The sequence below is a fragment of the Macaca nemestrina genome, chromosome 11, assembly GCF_043159975.1.
Source record: "Macaca nemestrina isolate mMacNem1 chromosome 11, mMacNem.hap1, whole genome shotgun sequence".
Classification (NCBI taxonomy): domain Eukaryota; kingdom Metazoa; phylum Chordata; class Mammalia; order Primates; family Cercopithecidae; genus Macaca; species Macaca nemestrina.
This window is the reverse complement of record NC_092135.1, coordinates 76198545-76221252: the sequence shown is the minus strand read 5'-3', so window position 1 is coordinate 76221252 and position 22708 is coordinate 76198545. Positions and strand designations below refer to the sequence as shown.

Genomic DNA, 22708 nt, shown 5'->3' with positions numbered 1-22708 from the left:
ATCTGATCTATCTGATTTTTATGTGAAGTTTCCAGATTTTCAAATGTTGGCAATTAATTTTCTTACAAAAAGAAAATTTTTACAGGTTAAAAAATTTTAGTAAAAAATTTGACCTGTGGCCGGCCTACTACTTTGCAAGCTCTAATGTAAAATGCACTTTTAAACAATACAGTAATAAACAGGAAGCTTCTCATGTAACAATGATTACACTAAATTACCGAGCCTTGGTTTCTGCTCTACTAAGAGGGACCAGTCCATGCTAGGAAAGGGCGGGAGTAGCATCAGGATACAAAAGAAACTGTCCCCAAATCATATATGTCTGAATTATCATCACCACTACCACCACCACCCCTGTGCCCATGGCAAAGAAGGTTTGAGCAGAGGATTTGCAGCTTGTAAAAAGCTCCCAAAGACGATTAATGCCACAAACTTCTACCCTGGGGATGACTGACTTTGAAGAAGTAGAAAGCTTCAGATAACTGGGAAGTGTGCAGCTAAGTGGTGAAGACCACAAACTCAGTAGGCCTAAAATATCAAATAGTATATATCAAGGGGCTCTTATATTGCAGTTAAAATAATAAATGCAAATATGAAAGATGACAAGGAGACCACAGAAAGTATTGCTAGTACCACATTAGCCATTTCAGTCTCATGGGCAAAAAAAAAAGTTGACTGTCTCGTTGTTTATTGTGGAAGATTATAAAAGCTGGATGCATTTTAAGAATGTGTACCTGTAGTCAAATGTGGGTTTGTGGATATGTGTATAAAGAAAGCAAGGATAACATTTTGTCTATTTTAAGGTTTAGGTCTGCATGTTCATTGCTCAAGAAAGGAAAAGCAGTATCATATTTCCACATGATGCCAGACTACATACAGAAAACAGAAAATGGTTACCAAATATTTTCACATTTTTCTCCTTCCTATCCTTAAAAAAAAAAAACCCAGAACTTTTTATTATGAGGATTATGACATATTATTTTAAGATCTGACATACAAATAAGAGATATAAATAAACACCTTCCTGTGACTGTGGTGTCTCACTAATCTTTTGCTATTATTAAACACTGTCTAACCTAACCCTGCTTTTGGTTTTAAGCTTGTGTTCTTCTAACTCACCTTGCACCTTGGAGTCAAAGTCTTCCGAGTCAGCTTTATCGTCAAAGCTGTTTCACAGTGGTTTATCCTCAGATGCCTGCAGCTTTTCTCCTTGGGACACGATGTGTCTTTGACCTTGCTGAGGCTCTCTGGGTAAATTACAGGGGTGGCTCCTTAATATCCTTTTGTTGCTGTTTTCCCAGCAAGTGGCAGAACCTGAAAAAGAGAGATTACAGTCATATAGCACATCTTTACGGAACTTTGGTGAGCCTCTCACTGGGACTGCCTATGGACAATCAGAAAATTCTTCCTAATTTATCTTTCGAAGAGGAAGTTCATATGGGTACGTGCCTCAGCTTTTTATCTCCTTTGTTCAGTTTTATGTAACCTCAAAGACGTAACCACTGACCTTCTCAGTAATCAGTAACATTCATAATTTACATCTTACCCAGAGCTTGGAGTATGAAAACTCTCAAGTGATATAGCAAATATTTCCTAAAAGGGGACAAAATATATTTTCCAGAACCACATTTAGCTCTCCAATTAAATATAAACCTCAACAGGGTTTTTTGTTTGTTTGGTTTTTGTTTTGTTTTGTTTTGAGACAGAGTCTCGCTGAGACGCCCAGGCTGGAGTACAATGGCGTGATCTCGGCTCACTGCAACCTCCGTCTCCTGGGTTCAAGTGATTTTCCTGCCTCAGCCTCCTGAATAGCTGGGATTACAGGCACACACCATCATGCCCAGCTAATTTTTGTATTTTTAGTAGAGATGGAGTTTCACCATGTTGGCCAGGCTGGTCTCGAACTCTTGACCTTGGACGATCTGCCTGCCTCAGCCTCCCAAAGTGCTGGGATTACAGGCTGAGCCACCACGCCTGACCCAATAGAGTTTTTAAAAATAGTAAGTATGAAGTGGTGTGCCTGGACAAAAACCCATGAACAGTCTCTAATTTGCTATAGAAGAGGAGAACTGTAGCCAAACTCCTAGAACAATCCTCTAGCAAGAAGAACGGACTCTATACATACTATAAAAGAATATAGTTTTTAACTTGACATAATTTCTCAAAGAGCAAAGAAAGAGTATGCTATGGTCTGGATATAGTTTGTTTGGCCCCACCAAGTCTCATGTTGAAATGTGATCCCCAATGGTGAAGGTGAGGCCTGGTGGGAGGTGTCTGTGTCGCAGGAGCAGATCCCGCATGAATAGCTTGGTGCCACTCTGAGGGGTGAGTTCTCACTCTTACATCCCAGAAGAACTGGTTGTTGAAAAAGAACCTGGGACCTCCTCTTTTCTCTCTCTCTCTTGCTTCCTCTGTCACCATGTGATCTCTGCATAACAGCTCCCCTTCATCTTCTGCCATGAATGGAAGCAGCCTGAGGCCCTCACCAGAAGCCGATGCTAGCACTGTGCTTCTTGTACAGCCTGCAGAACCATGAGCCAAATAAACCTCTTTTCTTTATAAATTACCCACCCTCAGGTATTCCTTTATGACAACACAAATGGACTAAAACACAATATTTTTACAAGAGAATAAATAAATTCATCATAAGAGAAAAATCTGACGAGTAATCCAAAGTAGAAGTTACTCTCTGATCCTGAAACATGACAGATATTTCTTCCTTCCAGCCATAAACCTCTCCAGTAGGCTCCTTTATTCACAAGCCAGCTTTAAAAATCACTCCGCAGGTTTGACTTCTTTTTCAAGCCTATTCTTTCACTCTGTTTTAGTTTTCCCTTTTTTTTTTTTTGTTTAACTTATTGAGAAGGGGAAAAATGCACACACAAGCACATGTATACATACACACATATTCTAAGACTACAACTTATTGAAACTGCAAAAGATTTATGTTCTGCCAGCATCCAATGCCATGACTGCCCCCTTAAGTACCATCTTTCTGAAAAAGTTTTTGTTCTAACTCCCCTTCCACTTCCTTAAATTTAAAAAAAAAAATTCTATGTAAGACAATTCTGTGTACCTTGTAAGTTCTGAATAAAATTTAATTGTTGATTATGATGATGACCTTGAATACAAAGGCTAAGGTCCATCAGGATTCTTTTTCTATGCTCAGCATTGCATCTTTTTATTTTCTGCATGCACTACTCAATCTATGCTCTTTAATCTCATTTAATTATAGGCAGGTAGAATATGAATTGTCAGCTATAGAAACTCCCCTGGCAGGCCAGGCGCAATGGCTCACACCTGTAATCCCAGCACTTTGGGAGGCTGAGGTGGGTGGATCACCTGAGGTAAGGAGATCGAGACCAGTTTGGCCAACATGATGAAACTCCATCTCTACTAAAAATACAAAAAATTAGCTGGGCATGGTGGCAGGCACCTGTAATCCCAGCTACTCGGGAGGCTGAGGCAGGAGAATCGCTTGAACCTGGGAGGCATAAGTTGCAGTGAGCTGAGATCATGCCATTGCAGTCCAGTCTGGGCAACAAAAGTGAAACCCTGTCTAAAACAAACAAACAAAAACAGAAAATCCCTTAGCCACCTCTTCCTTGCTCCTTCCTATGATGAACTCTGCCAAGCTTTGGAAACAGAGAAGACACTGATAAATGAAGAGAAAAAAGAAAAGGCATGCTTAAGAGTCCCCTGTGCTATCCTGCTTGAACCTAGGAGGCGGAGGTTGCAGTGAGCCTAGATCACGCCATTGCACTCCAACCTGGGCAACAGTGTGAGACTCCATCTCAAAAAAAAAAAAAAAAAGTCAAAAGCAATTGCAACAAAAGCAAAAATTGACAAATGAGATCTAATTAAACTAAAGAGTTTCTGCACAGAAAAAGAAACTATCATCAGAGCAAAGAGACAACCTACAGACTGGGAGAAAATTTTTGCAATCCATCCATCTCTGACAAAGGTCTAATAACCAGAGTCTACAAGGAACTTAAACAAATATACAAGAAACAAACAAACAACCCCATTAAAAATTGGGCAAAGGATATGAATAGACACTTCTCAAAAGGAGACATTTATGCAGCCCTGCACACAATTTTTAACTCTAACACTTACTGTATGTTAGAGTTTAAAACTGAAATTTACAAGGTTTTGACTTACATGTATTCTGTGAGAAACTAATCTATTATTGTCCATTTTGCTATTAAGTGCATGAAAATGTATATTTTCACACAATGCATATGAAATGTCAAAGAACAGAGGTTTTGGCTTGTTCTGCAACCATAATTAATGTTCCTGTGAATATTCTGTACTTTGAAAAAGACAAGCCAGATGAAATGTAGTACCCGCTATAACCTCCAGGGGGACCGAGTACTCTGAGTTAAAAATTACCACCACATTATTAACACATGGTTCAGTTATAACCAATCATCTCTGATCGTTACTCAAGCCAAAAACATTAGAAACATTTGTCTTAATTCAGCTTCAAAAGCCTGATTAGGACATACAGGGTATTATAGTCACATTCACATTCCAAATTTCTAGGTGACATATATTAACTAATTTTAGAAAGCCAGAGTTCACTAAGTGGCAACTCAACCTCATTTATTTTATTTAATTTTATATTTTTTAATTTTTTTTTTTTCGAGACAGAGTCTCACTCTGTTGCCAGGTTGGAGTACAGTGGTGCAATCTCGGCTCACTGCAACCTTCACCTCCCAGGTTCAAGCAGTTCTCCTGCCTCAGCCTCCCGAGTAACTGGGGCTACAGGTGTGCACCACCACACCCAGCTAATATTTGTATTTTTAGTAGAGACAGAGTTTCACCATGTTGACCAGGATTGTCTCGATCTCTTGACTTTGTGATCTGCCCGCCCCGGCCTCCCAAAGGCGTGAGCCACCGCACCTGTTCCAACATCATTTTAATTAAGAAATTACACCGGGTCTTGTTTTACCTTGCACATAAACTGCATGCAGGGCAGAAGTCCAAAGATGATAAGTATATAAAGTTCAAGCCTGATTACTGTTTGTGACAAAGTACATTGAAGAATAATTCTTAAAGCCACACTAAGAAATACCCTAGTTAAGAAATATACTCAAGAGATAGGAAGATTGGTTCTTTCAAAAAGTATAACCAAAATTGATGTGCGTGTGTGTGTGTGCACACGCACATGCACACACACGCGTTTTCTTTTCGTACAGCACATCTGGTTTTAACTGAAACACATTCACAATAGGAATCATGTTCTATTTAAACATACCCTCTGTAGATCAAAAAGGATCCTAACATTATCTTTCTAAGTCGTTAATAAGTAAAAGTTGTAAAAGTTGTAAAAGTTGAAAAGGTTGATTTAAACAAAATTTCCCACACTAACCAGTACTAGCCAGTGGGCGTCTCTGGAAAATCTCATTCAGGGGAGTTTAGTGACTTGGCAATGGTTCCTTCTGAATGGCTCATTCAGGAAGCAAATGATCCATTATCTTTGCAACGGAATTTTTCCTTTCAGTTATGTGACTAATCCTCCCACAGCCGGGGTTTTGCCTACATGTTCTTGTCTAGTGCATACCCTGCACATTCCTCTCCTTTCTTATTCAAGCCCATCAGAAATCATGATGTAGTCTACCAAAGATTAGATTGTCCCATGTAGCTAATAAGTAAATGCATATAATGCAAAATGGAGACAAGATTAAGCAAGCCCACGCACTCTGTTCAATAATAAAGAATTGTTAAAATAGTAAAGACAACCAGAAGAGTTATCTATGTAATCTAGATAGCAAAGTCTATTTCATACCAAAAACAAGAAACGAGACACTTTTGATCATTTTCTCACATAAATGGGCCATGGTTTTATTTCAATGCTCACACCATTTCTACAAAGAAGGATTGGTCTCAATTTAGGGTTCAGCATCCTAAATTGCTTTTCTAGAAAACTGTAGCCCAATACACAGTACAACACCTTTTTTTATTATCTTGCTTACTTTGCCTATTGTCACCACTAACTTCATTAGTTAGTAAAAGATAATCGTTTTGCTTTTTTCCACTGGCAGCAATGTTCAGACAAATTGATTTTTCTTTTCCTACCTATGAAAGTTTCAAGTTCACTGAGGGTATCTAAGTCTCTGGAGAACATAGTTTAAGTGCCACAACCCAATAGGTTTAATGGAAACAGGTTGTGCTGGGGTAACTTCCTGAAGATGATACATAGAAATTTCAGTCATTCTTACATAGTAACCACTGTGGCTTTCTTGTTAATGAGTAAACAGCAAAAGACATTTAGTCTCAGAAAAGTATCTTATCTCATTAATGCTACTACATATCAAAGAAGTTAAAATTCACAAGCTGAAATAACATATCAGAGTTTTCATATCCACCACTAAGTATTGATTGATTAATCCACAACAGTAAGTCAATTATGTAGTTATTATATATAAACATCAAAACCAGACACTAAAGAGGATCTAGAAATGTAACAATCAGCAAAAACCAGGCTCTTGCCCTTAAGAAATTTAGAGGTCTCAAAGCCCTAGATAACAGGAAAAGGTATGTGAATAATCTTTTTAAGTTACAAAAGCAAAATATGTGCTATAAATATTGATGGCATGAAAATAATAATAATTCTGGCTTGGTGTTTGTCGGCTGGGTGGGAATCAGATCAGAAGAAGTTCCTCAAAAGAGGAGGCATTTGAAAGATGAGTAGATCAGGCAGAAAATGGACATGCAGGGATGAATAAAGGACATTTCAAACAGTGATAAAAGTACATGAAAATCAAGAGAGAGGAAAGTGTAGTCTGTAGTTCAGAGCTCAGAGCTTAGGGGACAAAGGAGGAGAGTAGAGGAGGGGAAGCCGGAGGAAAGGTTTGGAACAGCGTGGAAGGTCTTAAATGCTGGCGAGAGACTGAATTTCGCCGTGTGGGCTGTAAAGAACAGGAGTGAAGCTCAGAACAGGAGAGTCACATGATCATACTTCAGGGAGGGAGATCCAGCCGCGGAACAAATGGGAGGAAAAAGAAAAGAGAGAACCTCAGAAGATCAGACGGGAGGATGAAGCAACCTGGGAGAGTGGAAACAGGAGGGGACAAACCAAGAACTAACAGTGGACAGGACAGAAGGTGAACCTAGACAGCCTCACGTGTTTCTTGCCTTAGCAAAACAATCAGTGAGAAATAAAACATTCATTATTTTTCAGAAACATGATCAAAGTATAACAAGATATTTTATTTATAAATGCTGATAAACCATATACCCTAACAAACTAATTTGCTCAAGACAAACATAATTTTCTCAGTCTATCACAGGTATACCATTTAGCCAATTTGTTCAGGTGTTTTTGTTTGCATATAACTTAGATCTAATTGATATTATTTTTCTGAGGGTAGGGAAAGTGTTTTCTTTCTTCAAAATTCAAAAGCCAAGCACAGGAAGGACTTGGCGTTTATTAACCATTCAAAGATTTTTTTTCCCCCAAATTAAACAGTATTGTTAATGCCAACGAAAATTCAGATGACTGATCATACAGCTAAGAATTCCCAGTAGAGGCTATTTAAAGGAATCTGCAATTTTATTATTCCCTTGACAACACCTGTGTGAAATCCAAAGAAAAAATATTACAGAAACTACTCAACAGTTCTATTATTCAGTTGAATAAAATTTTATAAAAATTAGTAACTCCATTAATTCTAAAGCACTATAAACATGCTTAGGACACATCCTAATCTTCTGAAAGGAGTATGCTCTAAAGAGTTAGCAAACTTTCTGTAAAGGTCCAGATCAGTAAATACTTTAGATTTTGTGCGATCCCTTGATGAAACTACTCAACTCTGCTACTATGCCAGGAAAGGAGCTACAGACAATATATAAACAAATAAGCATGGCTGCGTTCCAGCAAAACTTACTTATAAAAAAAGTGGTGGGCACCTACTGTAGTTTGCTGACTCCTGCCTAGCAGAGGATCCAGCTGTGGTGACTTGATATGGTTTAATTGTTCTTGCTCCTCAATGCACATAACTCTGATGAAGTGATTTAAAAAATTATTGTGAGAAAATGGGCTCCAAAAAAAAAAAAAAAAAACTCACTTCTAGTGTAGTAATAAAAGGGAAAACAAAATGAAGAGATTCTGAGGAAGCAATGGATTCACAGAGACAAAGAGAAGTTCAGGGAAACTTATAAAGAGAATGTAAAGGCCAGGCCCAGCACTTTGGGAGGCAGAGGCAGGTGGATCACTTGAGGTCAGGAGTTCGAGACCAGCCTGGACAACATGGTGAAACCTTGTCTCTACTAAAAATACAAAAATTAGCTGGGCATGGTGGTGCACACCTGTAATCCCAGCTACTTGGGAGGCTGAGGCAGGAGAATCACTTGAACCTGGGAGGCAGAGGTTGCAGTGAGCCAAGATTATGCCACTGCACGCTAGCCTGGGCAACAGAGTGAGCCTCCATCTTAAAAAAAAAAAAAAAAAAAAAAGAATGTAAAATTTGATGATCTCTCAGATTACTGCTAAAACAATTCAACATTTATTCTAAGTAGAAATATTTAAAAATGTGACTTACGAAACCATTTCAGGGGATACTCCAATCAATGCCCAAATGCTCATTAATTGAGAGAAAACTTCAGGGAAAGCTTAAACTATCACATAAAAATATTTAAGAAATGCATGAATCTTGACAGAATATATGCATGAAAGAGACCTAGGGAATTGGTAAATTTATGAAAGTCTCAGATCATATTTCCCTCATGAATGATGATGATCGTACTATATTTACTTGATACAGCAGGGGGAAAGTAGAAAATCCTATCATCAAAGCTTACTAACCTATATTTAAATCTTTAAAACAGTTAAAAAACTATCTTAACTCAATTACATTTGCTTAACAATGCTACTACCAATTTGCCACTGAAAGTGACTTACTAGCTCTGTGACCTTGTGAAAATTACTTTACTTTTCTGTGCCTCAGGTTCCTCATCTGGAAAAAGTAGCTCTTTCACGAATTGCCTGAGGATTAAGCAAATTAATGCACGTAAAGTGTTCAGAACAGTCCAGGCATATGGAAGTGCTCAAATGCTATGCTGCTGCTGCTGCTCCCCCAAGTCTCTTCTCCCCAAGTCAGCTTTACTGGTTCCTCCGTTTGTTTGTTTGTTTCTTTTTTTTTTTTTGCCCTGTTTTTTCTCCGTTTGGCTTCTCCTGGGTGACCTTGTCTCGCTTTAAAGCCTTCAACCTACGATTTGCTGGAGACTACTCAATCAGTCTCCTCAATGCTGACCTCTTTTCCAGATTGCATTTCCAATTTCCTACTGTCCATTCCATTGCAATATATCAAGGGCACCTGAAACTCAATGTGTTCAAAAATCAAATCCATTATTATTATTATTATTATTATTATTATTATTTTTGAGACAGAATCTCACTCACTCTCAGGCTGGAGTACAGTGGTGCAATCTTGGTTCACTGCAACCTCCGGCTTCTGGGTTCAAGAGATTCTCCTGCCTCTGCCTCGTGAGTAGCTGGGATTACAGGGGTCCACCACCATGCCCAGCTAATTTTTGTAGTTTTAGTAGAGACAGGGTTTCACTACTTTGGCCAGGCTAACCTCAAACTCCTGATCTCAAGTGATCCATCCGCCTCAGCCTCCCAAAATGCTGAGATTACAGGCGTGAGCCACCGTGCCCAGCTAATTTTTGTAGTTATAGTAGAGACAGGGTTTCACTATTTTGGCCAGGCTAACCTCAAACCCCTGATCTCAAGTGATCCATCCGCCTCAGCCTCCCAAAATGCTGGGATTACAGGCGTGAGCCACTGTGCCCAGCCCCATTATCTTTCTACCCTTGCCCCTTTTCCTTTCCATATATTTCCTTAGTTAGTGACATCACTATATATCCTTAAATCATGATAGAAAATAGTTATTTTTCCATTACCATTTCATTTCTCTACTCCCAATCGTTATCTCCTCCAGGCCAGCTTTCACTGTCATCGGAGTTATCTTTCTTAAAACATAGATTTGATCATGTTATCCTCTTGCTCAATTACTCTCTATTGCTTGGGGAAAAGATCTATGGACCTAGGAGTGCGCTTCAGAGATGCAGATGTAATGTCTACAACTGCTCCATCTTTGTAAGCCTACCTGCACCATGTGCACATATGCCCATGGCAGGTGCTCATGCTTTTTGCTACAGTATGCAAGAAGAATGCTAAAGTGTGCTAAGCTCAAGCTCTGGAAAGTGTCTGAAATTGGATACAAAAATTTGTGTCTTTGATTTAAAAAAAAAAAAAATCATGGAATCTGTCCTAGAGGACAATTTTTAAACTGCTCAGCAGGGTACAATCTGAAGTTTAAGTTGCATCCTAGTCACACTCCTATATCTGAAACATACTGTGGAATGGACAACAAAAGAGATGTAAATATATTTTTGGTGTCTGGATATTGTAATATTGGTTTGAAATTTCTTAAATTCCAAGTTTCACCTTAGAGAGAATACATAGTTATAAACATGTAGACACACACTGTGTTTACTTAATTAAATCTAGCGGCTCCCTTACGGTGTCCCTGGATTTGAATGAGATCAGTGGTAAAGGCCGGAGGCCTCACAGCCTAGCTTCAAACCCTAGCTCAGTCAATTACCAGTAATGTGACCTTGGGCAAGTTACATAGCTTCTGCTCCATGATCTATCTGTGAAGATGGAGAGAGTAACAGTACCTGCCTTTTGGGATTATTTTGAGGATTAAATTAGTTTATTATGTACAGTTTATTAGTTTATTTATGTATACCACTTAGGACTACACTAGTGCTTGCTATTATTATACTTATTTATTGAAAGCCAAGACTCAAGTTTGCAAGAGATAATCACAGAGCAAAAAAAATTGACCTTGCCCACATAAGCCTCAAGCTTTAATCAACTGAGTTAATTAGCCAGAGAATACTAACAAAGATGGGCATTTTCACTAATGTTTTTATCAATTGAAAAGTGTTTCAAGCCTATCTGATAAAATTCTTTTACTAGGTTGCAATAACTAAAAACATCAGCTCAGAATATTTCCAAGGCACACTATAGGTACACTAAAATAATTACTTTGAACAGAAAAAAGCCAGAGCTGCTCTTTCCTGGGCAGCAAATCAATGGGCATCTCATTGCTTACCCCGTGCCCAATGTAAAGGGAAAATGCTAAGTAGGAAATTGGGAAGAAAAATAAAGGAGCTCAAGGACTCAGCTTTCAAACAAGCTGGTGTCTTGTTTGCCAGAGATATGGACTATTAGGCATTAGCAACACCCACCTGGCCAAGAAAAAAGCTGTGAAATGTAGATCCCAACATCAGCAAATCTACGGACGAATCAAAATAAGTGTATGCTGGATGCCTGAGTTGACTTTCTCCGAGTTATATGGTTATGCGATGTATTTGGGACTGCCTCTGTTTAAAGTTTTCAGCCAAAAAATGCTATTTTCACCCATATTATAAATATTGCAGTTGTATACACAGTAGTATTTGTTCCCCAACAAACGGACAAAAGGATCACTTTACTGTTTGCTAATGGCATAATAATCAGACCTTAGGTTAAAACACTTTTTATTTACCTGTTTACTTTTTTTTTTTTTTGAAACGGGGTCTCACTTTGTCACCCAGGCTGGAGTGCAGTGGCACAATCTGAGCTCACTGCAACCTTCACCTCCCAGGCTCAAGCAATCCTCCCACCTCAGTCTCCCGAGTAGCTGGGAATACAGGCATGCACCACCATGCCTGGCTATTTTTTGTAGAGATGGGGTTTCACCATGTTGTCCAGGCTGGTCTCAAACTGTGAAGCTCAAGTGATTCACCCGCCTTGGCCTCCCACAGTGTTGGGACTACAGGCATGTGCCACAGCACCCGGCCGTATTAAAATACTTGGTTAATATTGAAATTAGAGAAAGAGAGAATAAAGCCGAAATTCCTTAGCCTACTATTAAAGATCCTCCATGATCTTACCTCAACTAACTTTCCACCTTTCTCTTCCAGGATATACTTCTTGAAATCTTCAAGCAAATGAAACATCTTGCAATTCCCCTAATCATACTCATTCTTTACCCACTCTGTGCATTTCCTCTACCTAGAACAGTCTCCCCATTACATCTCCAAAATCTAAATCCCATCCTTTTCAGGCCCTGTCTGGATGACAAGAAGCCATTCTCTGTGGCCTAGTGGAATTATCCAGGATCTTAAGTTTCATAACTTTCACTCAGCACCTATGGAAATTTCCTCAGCCCATCTTGATCAAAGTTATTGACACGTGTCTTTCATTTTCAAGACTGGATGCTTTCTGAGGGCAATGTCTACAACTGCTCTATCTTTGTAAGCCCACCTGCACCATGTGCACATATGCTCATGGCACGTGCTCGTGCTTTTTTGCTACAGTATGTGAGAAAGATGCTAAAGTGTGCTAAAGCTCAAGTGACTGATCATTTAAATCAAATGGACAAGTACATACACTCAGACAAGTTTTGCTGAAGAAAGACTTCAGTTAAAAAGATATGCAATGAGACTTGTTTTCTTGTGAAGCAAGCTGAGAGAAAAGAATTGTAATGCTACCCCAGGGCATTTACCAACTAGTGATCTGCCAACAGCTACTAACAGTGGTGCATTAAAAGCTTCCTTCCCATTGAAGTAGCTGATAATATAGCTCCAAGTTAGATAAATCATAAGACAGCTGATCCTGTCTTCCCCTGCTGCAAACTTAAAATACTGTTTGCCTCTGGGGCTTTGGATCAAGAGCTCTCAAGACCTGCGTATACAGTGATCATTTCAATCATCATCTCTAATATGCCTTTAACACTAAATATCCAAGTGCCAAAATGCCAAAATTACGGAATCTGATACATAACAGAACCCACAAGTGCCAAGACCGGGAAAGATGAACAAAAGTATATCTAAACATCAGCAGTCTGATACTACTTGGGCAGAAGTTGACAAGTCCTAACATGGCACTTGGCAGTAACTGAAATGCTTTTTGGATCGCCAAGTAGAGGCTGATTTCACTCTTACATGAAGCTCCAGGGCTGTGCTGAACAGCAAGTTCTTGCCAGACCATTGGACAGGTGCCCACTGTCTGCGGTCCTGTGTTCACAGATGACATTTCTCTGGCTACTCAGTTCAAAAACTGTTACATAAATGAGTTTTGATATTCACTCTTGGACAAAAGTAATGTTCCTAAGCCTCAAATCCTGAAAGACCAATCTAAGTCCTAAACCAGATGAAAGAACAGACTTTTACAGAACTGTCTTCATTAAGTTGTGCTAATGGGAAATTTTCTGTTGGGTCCTCTATCTGGTAGGGCTTTCATATCAATGACATCTGGAACATTCGGTCTAGAATATCGTGTGTCTAGTATCTATTGGATTACTGGAATGGCAACTGAATCCTTGGGCAGGGAGCAGGAGATTCTAAGTGTTTTAACTGAGTCAGTCTTTAAAATAACTATTATGTATATTCTTTAAAATATAAACATGTTTGCCACATGAAAACTGAGGTCAAAATAATGTTTAAAATTATTTATAAATTAGGTAAACACTGTTAGTGGCACTGCCATAAATTAAACAATGATTTTGAAATGATAAAATAGACCCTCAATAAGTCTCAGGTTTGTATAATCTGTATCATTTTTCATATATAGCTTTACTGAATAACCCTGGCTGAATTTCTCTTTTTTTGTTTTGTTTTGTTTTTAAGCAAAAACAAAACATTGTTAAGCAGCCAAATTTCTCTTTGAGTCAGTTCTTCAGCCTCCCAGTCCGCTTTGAGGGAATTATTTCGAGCTGCCCCATTTCTTAGGCCTCTTGCTGTATCTCCCTTCATCTGGATTTCCATTTGGTTTCCACAGTGACTTGTTTGCTCATTAGAGCACAACAAAATTTAACAACTAAATCAGGCATATTAGCATTCTTATGACTAAAGCTTCCTGTATTTAAATAGATGGTATTATCAGTAAAATTGAAATAAATTTTAAAATGCCGAGACCGTGAACAATGCCATCCATTACAATTCAAAGCTGTTCTTCTGGAAATATAATTTGATGTCATAGGCTGATTTTAAAAAACTGGATAGGGCAAACAAGGTAGACTATGTTATCACATAACCGCAATTTCCTTGAAATTGAGAGCTTCCTTTGGGCACAAGTGGGAGTCTGTAGGAGTCTGTGGTACTGTGTAAAGATAGCATAGGCTTCAGAGTTAAACAGGCTTAATTCCAATCCCAGTGTTGATATTTTCTAACTTTGAAACCCTGGGCAGGTTACTCAGCCTATCTGACCCTCTATTTCCTTATCTGCAAAACAGGGATTTGGCCTGATAAAACCTAGTTCAAGTTGCTTTTGAGATCACAGGTAAGGTGTTCAGGGCCGAGTACTGTAAACTTTCTAACACAGATCAACTAATACTAGGTTAACATTTTTCTTTTTCAAAACCAAGACCAATGGATTATTTTCACAACTCTATATACATCATACTTTCTTCACACTAAAAAATTGCCATCTCTGGGAGAAATTATATCCCCAAATGATTAAAACATTCATATCAAACATGCAACTTTTGTGAGGCTCATAGAAATAAAGACCATGAATTTAGAAATTCAAAGCACCACAAAGAATAGGCAGCTGTCATGAGGTGAGTGGCTAAGAGCCCAGTGTCTGGAACCACGTCGCTTCACATTCCTACTCTGCCACCCTCTATCTGTGTGATGCTGGGAAAGGTATGCCTCCTTTCTGTTCCTTGGTTTCCCTATCTGTGAAATGTGGCTACTAAGAGAGTGTCCACCTCACAGAGTTGTAATGAGAATTAAACAACATTGCCTATTACGTAGGAAGTGCTCAATGTTACCTTTTATTATTATTAAAGCAGCTTTGCCCAAAAGTCACATTGCACATATTTCCAGATTCAAATCATTCATAGTCATGCTTTATGATTCTCCCTGTTCATCCCTCTCTACACTAAAAGAAAATAAGTGGTCATCTTTGATAAGGGAGCCAAATTGAAGAATTTCTTAGAGAGCATTAACTGCCTGATTGCTATTCTCCATGGTGCAGACCTGTCCTGAGCCTACCCCTAACCCTGCTGCAGGGGTCCTATCACAGGCTCCCTCTTTACTACTGGGCAGTTGACAAGCCTGGCCTACTCAGGGAGTAAAGAAAGGCTGTGGCCACTAACCCATACCTGGACCAGCCAGGGTGCTATCATCTGCCCTGCCCAACATTCCGCAGCAGTAGTAAAGCAAGCGTTATCGGCACAGAGCAGACTCTCTATTAAGTTGGGATGAATGACATGAACGTGGCAAGTGATAAAGCTGGGAGCTTTGATCTCCATAAAGGTCAGAATTCAGTAACTGGCTGCCACTATGCTTTTCCTAAATTTGCCTTCCTAAGTGATGGCCCTACCTCAGGATCCACTTGAATTCTGACCGAATGCCTATATTGTGCCTGGCCCCGAGCATGTGGCAGTGGGAAATCAGATACTATTCCTGTTCTCTGGAGCTTACTCTGTAATATAACAAGGCCCCCTGGAAGGGAGAGGCAGGGTTTGGAGTCTGGAAATATGAGTAATGCTAACACTGGGAAAAATTCATTCCCTCCCTCCCTCCCTTGGGTTGCAATGACCAGAGTCTTCATACATTTTAAATGAACTCTGCTGACATCTACAAAACAGTTAAGAATCTATATTTGAATTCCCTCACATTGCTGTTGGGAACATGCATTGGTATGACTACTTTAGAAAAATGTTTGGCAACATCTTCTAAAGGTACAAATCCTCTATGACCCAGCAATTCCACTTTATATACCCAAGAGAAGTGAGTGTTTATGCCCACTAAAAGACAAATTGTTCACAGTAGCTTTACAAACGTTCACAGTAGTCCCAAATTTAAACTAACCCAAATGTCCATTAACAACAGAACATTGTGGGAGCTTCCAGGTTGGCAAACACAATGAGGTCTTGGAAGAGTGACACACCCAAGGGGGGCACGGAAGCTCTACATGCCCTCCCGGCCCGGCCCCTCATGTATTGCCCTATACCTCTCTTCCGTCTGGCTGTTCCTCAATTGTATCCTTTATAATAAACTGCTAAATGGTATTAAAGAAAAATTAAATGAGCAGAGAGCTATACCCTGGCCTGCCAATACTGACACACAAGAGAATAAGAGCTATGCAAAGCAATATGAACCAATCCAAAAAGCATACCCTCAGCACAAACACAACGTTGCAGATTGAAGCTCAGTGCACATACAATCATGCAGGAAGCACTGGAGACCATCTTAGGACAATGGGGCAAACAGTCTGAAGATGGGTGCCAACATGCTCAGGATGGAGGAAAAAATGGGCAGGGGTGTCACTTGCTGCCATCTCTGAGCGCTACCAACCCAGATGTGAACCTGCCTCAATGCTCTGGCTATAAGGAAGAATTAATGTCTCCATTTTCTGAAAAAAAAAAAAAGAGAGAGAGAAAATATAGAATATTGTGGAATAGCCATACGATGAAATAATAAACAGAAATGAAAAAGAATGAATGACTGATTCATGCAACAGCATGCAACAACATGGATGAATTTCAACATGAAAGAGGACCACTGTATAATTCCATTTATATGAAGTTCAAAGACAGGTTGCACTAATGTGTGGTGAGAGCAATCAGAATGGCATTCCAAGGGGAGTATGGACTGAAGAAGTCATGAGAGAACCATCCAATATACTAGAAATGCTCTATATCTTCCTCTGGAGGTGGTTTTGTGTATCCATATAGATATAAAAAATAATCGCAGTTACATTTAAGATGTGTGTACTTTACTATAATTATACCTTTTAGAAAATTTAAATAAGGGCCAGGTGCAGTGGTTCACACCTATAATCCCAGCACTTTGGGAGGCTGAGGCAGGCGGATCACCTGAGGTCATGAGTTCGAGACCAGCCTGGCCAACATGGAGAAATCCCGTCTTTACTAAAAATACAAAAATTAGCCGAGTATGGTGGTGAATGCCTGTAATCCCAGCTACTCGGGAGACTGAGGCAGAAGAATTGCTTGAACCTGGGAGGCAGAGGTTGCAGTGAGCCAAGATCACGTCATTGCACTCCAGCCTGGGCAATAAGAGTGAAACTCCATCTCAAAAAAAAAAAAGAAAAAAAAATTTAAATAATCTAAAAGCACCATATTTACTTTAAAACCTTTAGCGTTCTCCAGCCTTCAATCAGTCATTCACTCACTCATTCATTCATTTCAGTATTTACTCAAAACCTACCACTATGGTAAGCACTGCAAGCCCACCATGCATGGCTTTCATCATTAGGAAGTATGGATATTAGTGGAGAAAATCACTTCACTGATAGCATCATTCATTTGGCAATAAATCACAAACTACTTTCTGACACCTCATCTGTTCTTTTTTTTTTTTTTTGCAATTACTTGACATTTTATATGTTGCTTATATTTACAGCTGGTCTCAATTTAAAATGTAAATTCCTTGGCTGTTCCAAACTTTTCCATGCTGTTAAATGCCTAGTGCAGTGTCTTATACATAGCAGGCATGTGACAATTTCACATTTAACCTGTCACATCACAGTACTTTTCTTGGCCTCAAGTTTTCTGGCCAGTGTTCTTTTCTCTGGGTTTTCACTTTTCTCTGCGCCTGATGAAACCTGAAAATCACTTACTAGAATAATATATAGCTTATACTTACATATATCCTACAATGAGAGTATTAGATGTGGCTTTTGCTATTTTCAGTTTTTTTTTCATCCTATAATAGAGCTTAAGAGTATGGGAGAGGTGAAATGGGGAAAGTGAAGAGATAATAGATAGACTCATGTCATTGAAGAAAATGATAAACCTTGTTTTTTTGTTTTTTTGAGAAGGAGTTTCACTCTGCCACCCAGGCTGGAGTGCAGTGGCACGATCTCGGCTCATTGCAACCTCGGCCTCCCAGGTTTAAGCGATTCTTCTGCTTCAGCCTCCTGAGTAGCTGGGACTACACATGCACGCCACCATGCCTGGCTAATTTTTATATTTTTAGTAGAGACAGGGTTTCACCATGTTGGCTAGGCTGATCTCGAACTCCTGACCCCAGGTGACCCACCTGCCTCGGCCTTCCAAAGTGCTGGGATTATAGGCATGAGCTACCACGTCTGGCCTAAACCTTGTTTTAACAGTTTGCAGTGCATTGGCAAAAACCAAAACAGCCATGTATCTCTGGCTCTCCTCCCCATGCTGCTCAAGACCCCACTGACGCCATCTGTATCAACATGTCCAGAAAACACCCTTATGAATGACACAGAGACTGCCAGTCTTATCTATCTCCTAGTACTTTTTTTTAAGTGCAACTTTTCTAAGGGTCACTAATGAGGAAAAGATTTAAAAGTTCCAGCAAAAAGCTTGGACCCCACAATCAAATGTAGTTAACAATAGTAATAATTGAGCTCACAAATGGGGGCAAGTTGAAAGAACTTTGAATTGCTTTAGTTTCATAATTTTCTTTTCTGTGGTCTTGTTGCACATAGTGATTCTTGAAGCCACCTGTTATCACTGGAGTGAAGAGACTGTGAGGGGCGGTGCTCTGAGGTCTCAATTTTGCTCCGTGTGTTAAGGCTTTGTGTTCACGTTCCTGCTGACCTGCGGGATCCGAGCAACTGAGTACCATCTGCTCCCTCACAAGACCCATGCCCACCTTACAGACGGAGCAAGCTGATCAACCACAAGCCCCGTGGCTTCCGCGGTAGAGCATGCTGACATAACAGAATTGGCTTCTGTTTGGTTCTCTCACTGTTCAAAGGGAGAATCCCAAATGCCACAGGATTTCACTTTCCGTCCTCTTCTAAGACACCAGCTCACTGTAAATTTTAAGGTATCATCCTGGGTGCAATCACTGTAAGTCATACTCTAAGTTGTAATAGGTCAATAAACAGCTGAACGGTTAGTGTTATCCTACAAAATTCAGAAACATACATATATAGGGCTCCAATAGTTCACGGGGCTCACTGTGGTCTTCTTGGGATTGAGACCAGAATCCCCAACAGGCCCTGTGAATCTCGTTGTGATCTGCCCCTGCTTCCTTCCTTGCCTCATCTCACACCATGTTACTCGTCCTCTTAATTCCTAAAGCACATTCTGTTTCCTTTGCCCGAAAAACACTTCTTTCCCTTTCCTTTCCATCTAGTTAATCCCAATTCAGCCTAACCATCAGTTCCCTGGGGAAGTATTCTCTGCTCCTGCAGACTGGGCCGGATCTCTCTGCTTTGCAGCCTCGTAGCACCTGCATTTTTGTTTTAGCATTTATCACAGTTTGCAATTAGAGATTTCTGTGATTTTTTTCAGGCATATGTTTTACCCACTAGTCTGCAAGTTTCTCAAAGCTACATGATGCTCAGTAAATATGTATAGAACAAAGTGGGGGAGGAAGGAAAAAAGGAAGGAAAGAAAAAAGGTAGAGGAGGAAAGGGGAAGGAGAGAGAAAGAAAATAAAAAACAAAGTTTACAAAGGTAGTGCCTGCTTCAGTCTTGTCAGATTTAGGCTAGTGACAGGGCCTAAATCCAACCCACATGAGACTCCCCACCAAAGGCCTGCCATGCTTCCAAGAGCTGGGACAAATCTTCCCACTGAAAGCCACCACAAAAAAGAACCAGTAACCTCCAATATGCTGAGGGACAATTACTCAATCCTGGAACTGAAACTTGGAAAACAGCATGAATAAATTAAAGTATCCAGCCGGCACGTTGGCCCGCACCTGTGATCCTAACACTTTGGGAGGCTAAGGTAGGAGGATCACTTGGGGCTCAGGAGTTTGAGACCAGCCTGGGCAATATAGGGAGATCCTGTCTCTCCAAAAAATAAAAATAAATTAGCCAGGCCTGGTAGCATGCACCTGTGGTTCCAGCTACCTAGGAACTTAAGGTGGGAGGATCACTTGAGCCCAGAAAGTTGAGGCTGCAGTGAGCCATGACTGCACCACTATACCCCAGCCTGGGTGACAGAGCAAGATACTATCTCAAAAAAAAAAAAAAAAAAAAAAAAAAATCTCGTCTGGGCCAGGGGAAGTAACTTATGCCTATAATCCTAGCACGTTGGGAGGCCAAGGCAGGAGGACTGCTTGAGACCAGGAGTTAAAGACCAGCCTGCACAAAATAGCAACATAGCAAGACCTCATCTCTAAAAAAAGTTAAAGAAAATCAATCAGCCAGTACTAGCTACTCAGGAGGCTGAGGCAGGAGAATTGCTTGAGCCCAGGAGTTGGAGGCTGCAGAGGGCTATGATCACACCATTGCACTCTAGCCTGGGCAAAAGTGCAAGACTCTGTCTCTAAAGAAAAAAAAAAAAAAAAGTATCCTGGTATCCTATGCAAACTTTTTGGGTGGTGTTTAGTCATTTTATGGAAACACACATGAATTTTTAATAAGAACAATTAGTACAAAACCCTAAAAAAGTAAAATATTTAAAAAGTCACTGTGCCCTACTGACAATACTCTTGAGTTTTCATATTCCCTTTGAGGTCTACACAAACGATTCCCAATGTAAGGGCTAGGGACCCACTGGAGAATATGCAATTGTAAGAGGCCTGAAAATACACACACAGAGAAGTATTGCCTGCAGACTGAATACATTAAAACCCAATTATTACCATGTTGAAGACCAGGAAATTTTGTATGTTGAAAAAGGTCCTCATTCTCCAAATAGTTCAAAGCTACGCAATTTAGAAATCAGTTATAATTGGTCCTGTTTCCCAGCACAAATGTTAGAGGTCCTCTTGTGAAATGGGCCCTTATCACTCTGTCTGAGTCAAAATTGTTTTCAACCTCATTAGGGAACTCACGAGACATGCAAGGTGCTGCAGTGCCTAATCTAGTGCTTAGAGGAATATAGTCAATTTTCAGGAGTTAACATTTCTGAATTGCTATAGGGTCTTTAAAGGAAATGATGCCATAAAAACCCATAGTGTTAGTGTGATAATGATCAGTTTAGACATTTATATGAGAGAATGATGCTTCAAATCAAGTAATTTCAAGGGACTTAATTTACTTTTTTTCATGTTTTATGGGTTTTACTTTTTCCTGGTTAGATAATTTTCAGAACTGAGTGATATAACTGAAAGATATTACTGGACAAAGCAATTGACATTCACCAAGGAAGGTAAGGTAGTGTCCCATATCACAGCCCTGTTGTGGGTGACAAGGAAGGGAGGCTCTGCCACCAGACAGCTCCCTGAGCTTTGTGTTAACATGCCAGTCCCCTCTGTTGTAAATGTGGGCTATAAGTGACTAAAAGCACTGGCCAAACAGCAGAAAGAAGAAGCTTCAGGGATCCTGAGGCAGTTTTAAATTCATCATCATCATTTTAGAAAATACTGAGAATTTTCTGTTTCACGTGTGTACACACACACACACACACAAACATGTGTACACAGTTGAGTGTCTCTGCCGGTCCTCAGACACGAGGTATGAGAGATGACGTTTTGCAGGCAGGAGCCTGCCATGTCCCCAAGCACATGTTCACAGTCACAGAGAGAAGAGAGTGATTACCAAGCATCCCAATACAGCAGAAAACCACACTTACCAGGAGTTAGATGTCTGGGTTTCTAGTCATGGTTCTGCTGCCTTGATGTGTGTCACTTTGTACAAGTGATTTACCATCTCTGGGGCTTGAACCCTTTATAAACCAGGGATGCTAGGCTGCTAGAGGATTGCAAAGCTTCTTCCAGCTCTGACAGTCTATTCTTTTTTGTAAGACTGAGTTTCGCTTTTGTTGCCCAGGCTTAGGTGCAATTGCGCAATCTCAGCTCACTGCAACCTCTGCCTTCCGGGTTCAGGCGATGGTCCCATCTCAGTCCCCCAAGTAGCTGGGATTACAGGCATGTGCCACCATGCCTGGCTAATTTTGTATTTTTAGCAGAGATGGGGTTTCACCATGTCGACAGGCTAGTCTTGAACTCCTGACCTCAGGTGATCTGCCCACCTCGGCCACCCAAAGAGCTAGGATTACAGACGTGAGCCACTGCGCCTGGCCTTGACAGACTATTCTGTATGTGCTTTTGTCCAAGATCATGCTAACATCCTGTTTCTGGAGAAAATTATTATGGAACTAATTCTCATTTCAGAACAGATAAGATTCAGCATATTTTTAAAAAGCTTTTTTTAAAAAATCTAATTTTTCCACCCATTTCCATGATAAATTTGAAACTACACTATAGAAAGACTTGAGTCTAGAATTTCTAACAAGACAAGAATTAATGAAGTATCAGAAGAGTCTGTTGAGTATTATACGGAATTTGGATGCACTTTTTCCAACTCTAAATTTCAACTGTATTTGATTCCTCATCTCCATCCCATATTTCCCCAAATTATTAATTCTTAGAAACAGTTTAAAGTGAAGATCTATATATATAAATGTCTCCTAATTTTTTCATTGAACACTGGTCACAAGGATGATAAACATAGTTGCCTGTGCCCTAACATTGTACCTTTAAACAGTGATTTAGAAACTCAAGCATTCAGATTTCTTTCTTCCACCATTAAGCCACTGGATCCCACATCCCTAAAGAGGGAGACTATTAGCTACTTCCTGTTGAAATATCAAAAGGAACTCTGCTCTTGCCACACTGCATTTCAGTGATATCTATTTCAAAATATTAATATTTTTCTTTTTAAAAATGAATATTAAGCTTAAATAAACACAATGACACTTCTGGTGTCATTTATTTTGATCATAAAATCCTTGCCTTGGAGAC

The 22708-nt window shown here is 39.8% G+C and overlaps 1 protein-coding gene across 13 annotated transcripts in view; it reads right to left on the bottom strand.

The window, feature by feature from the left end:
• Positions 1-22708, bottom strand: part of LOC105468962 (oxysterol binding protein like 6) — a 207579-nt gene that overhangs the window by 114795 nt on the left and 70076 nt on the right. For all 13 annotated transcript variants that reach the window (XM_011719442.3, XM_011719447.3, XM_011719448.3 and 10 more), the window contains exon 2: positions 1117-1311. The gene's annotated coding sequence lies outside the window, so the exon portion shown is untranslated. The remainder of the gene's footprint in view (positions 1-1116; positions 1312-22708) is intronic.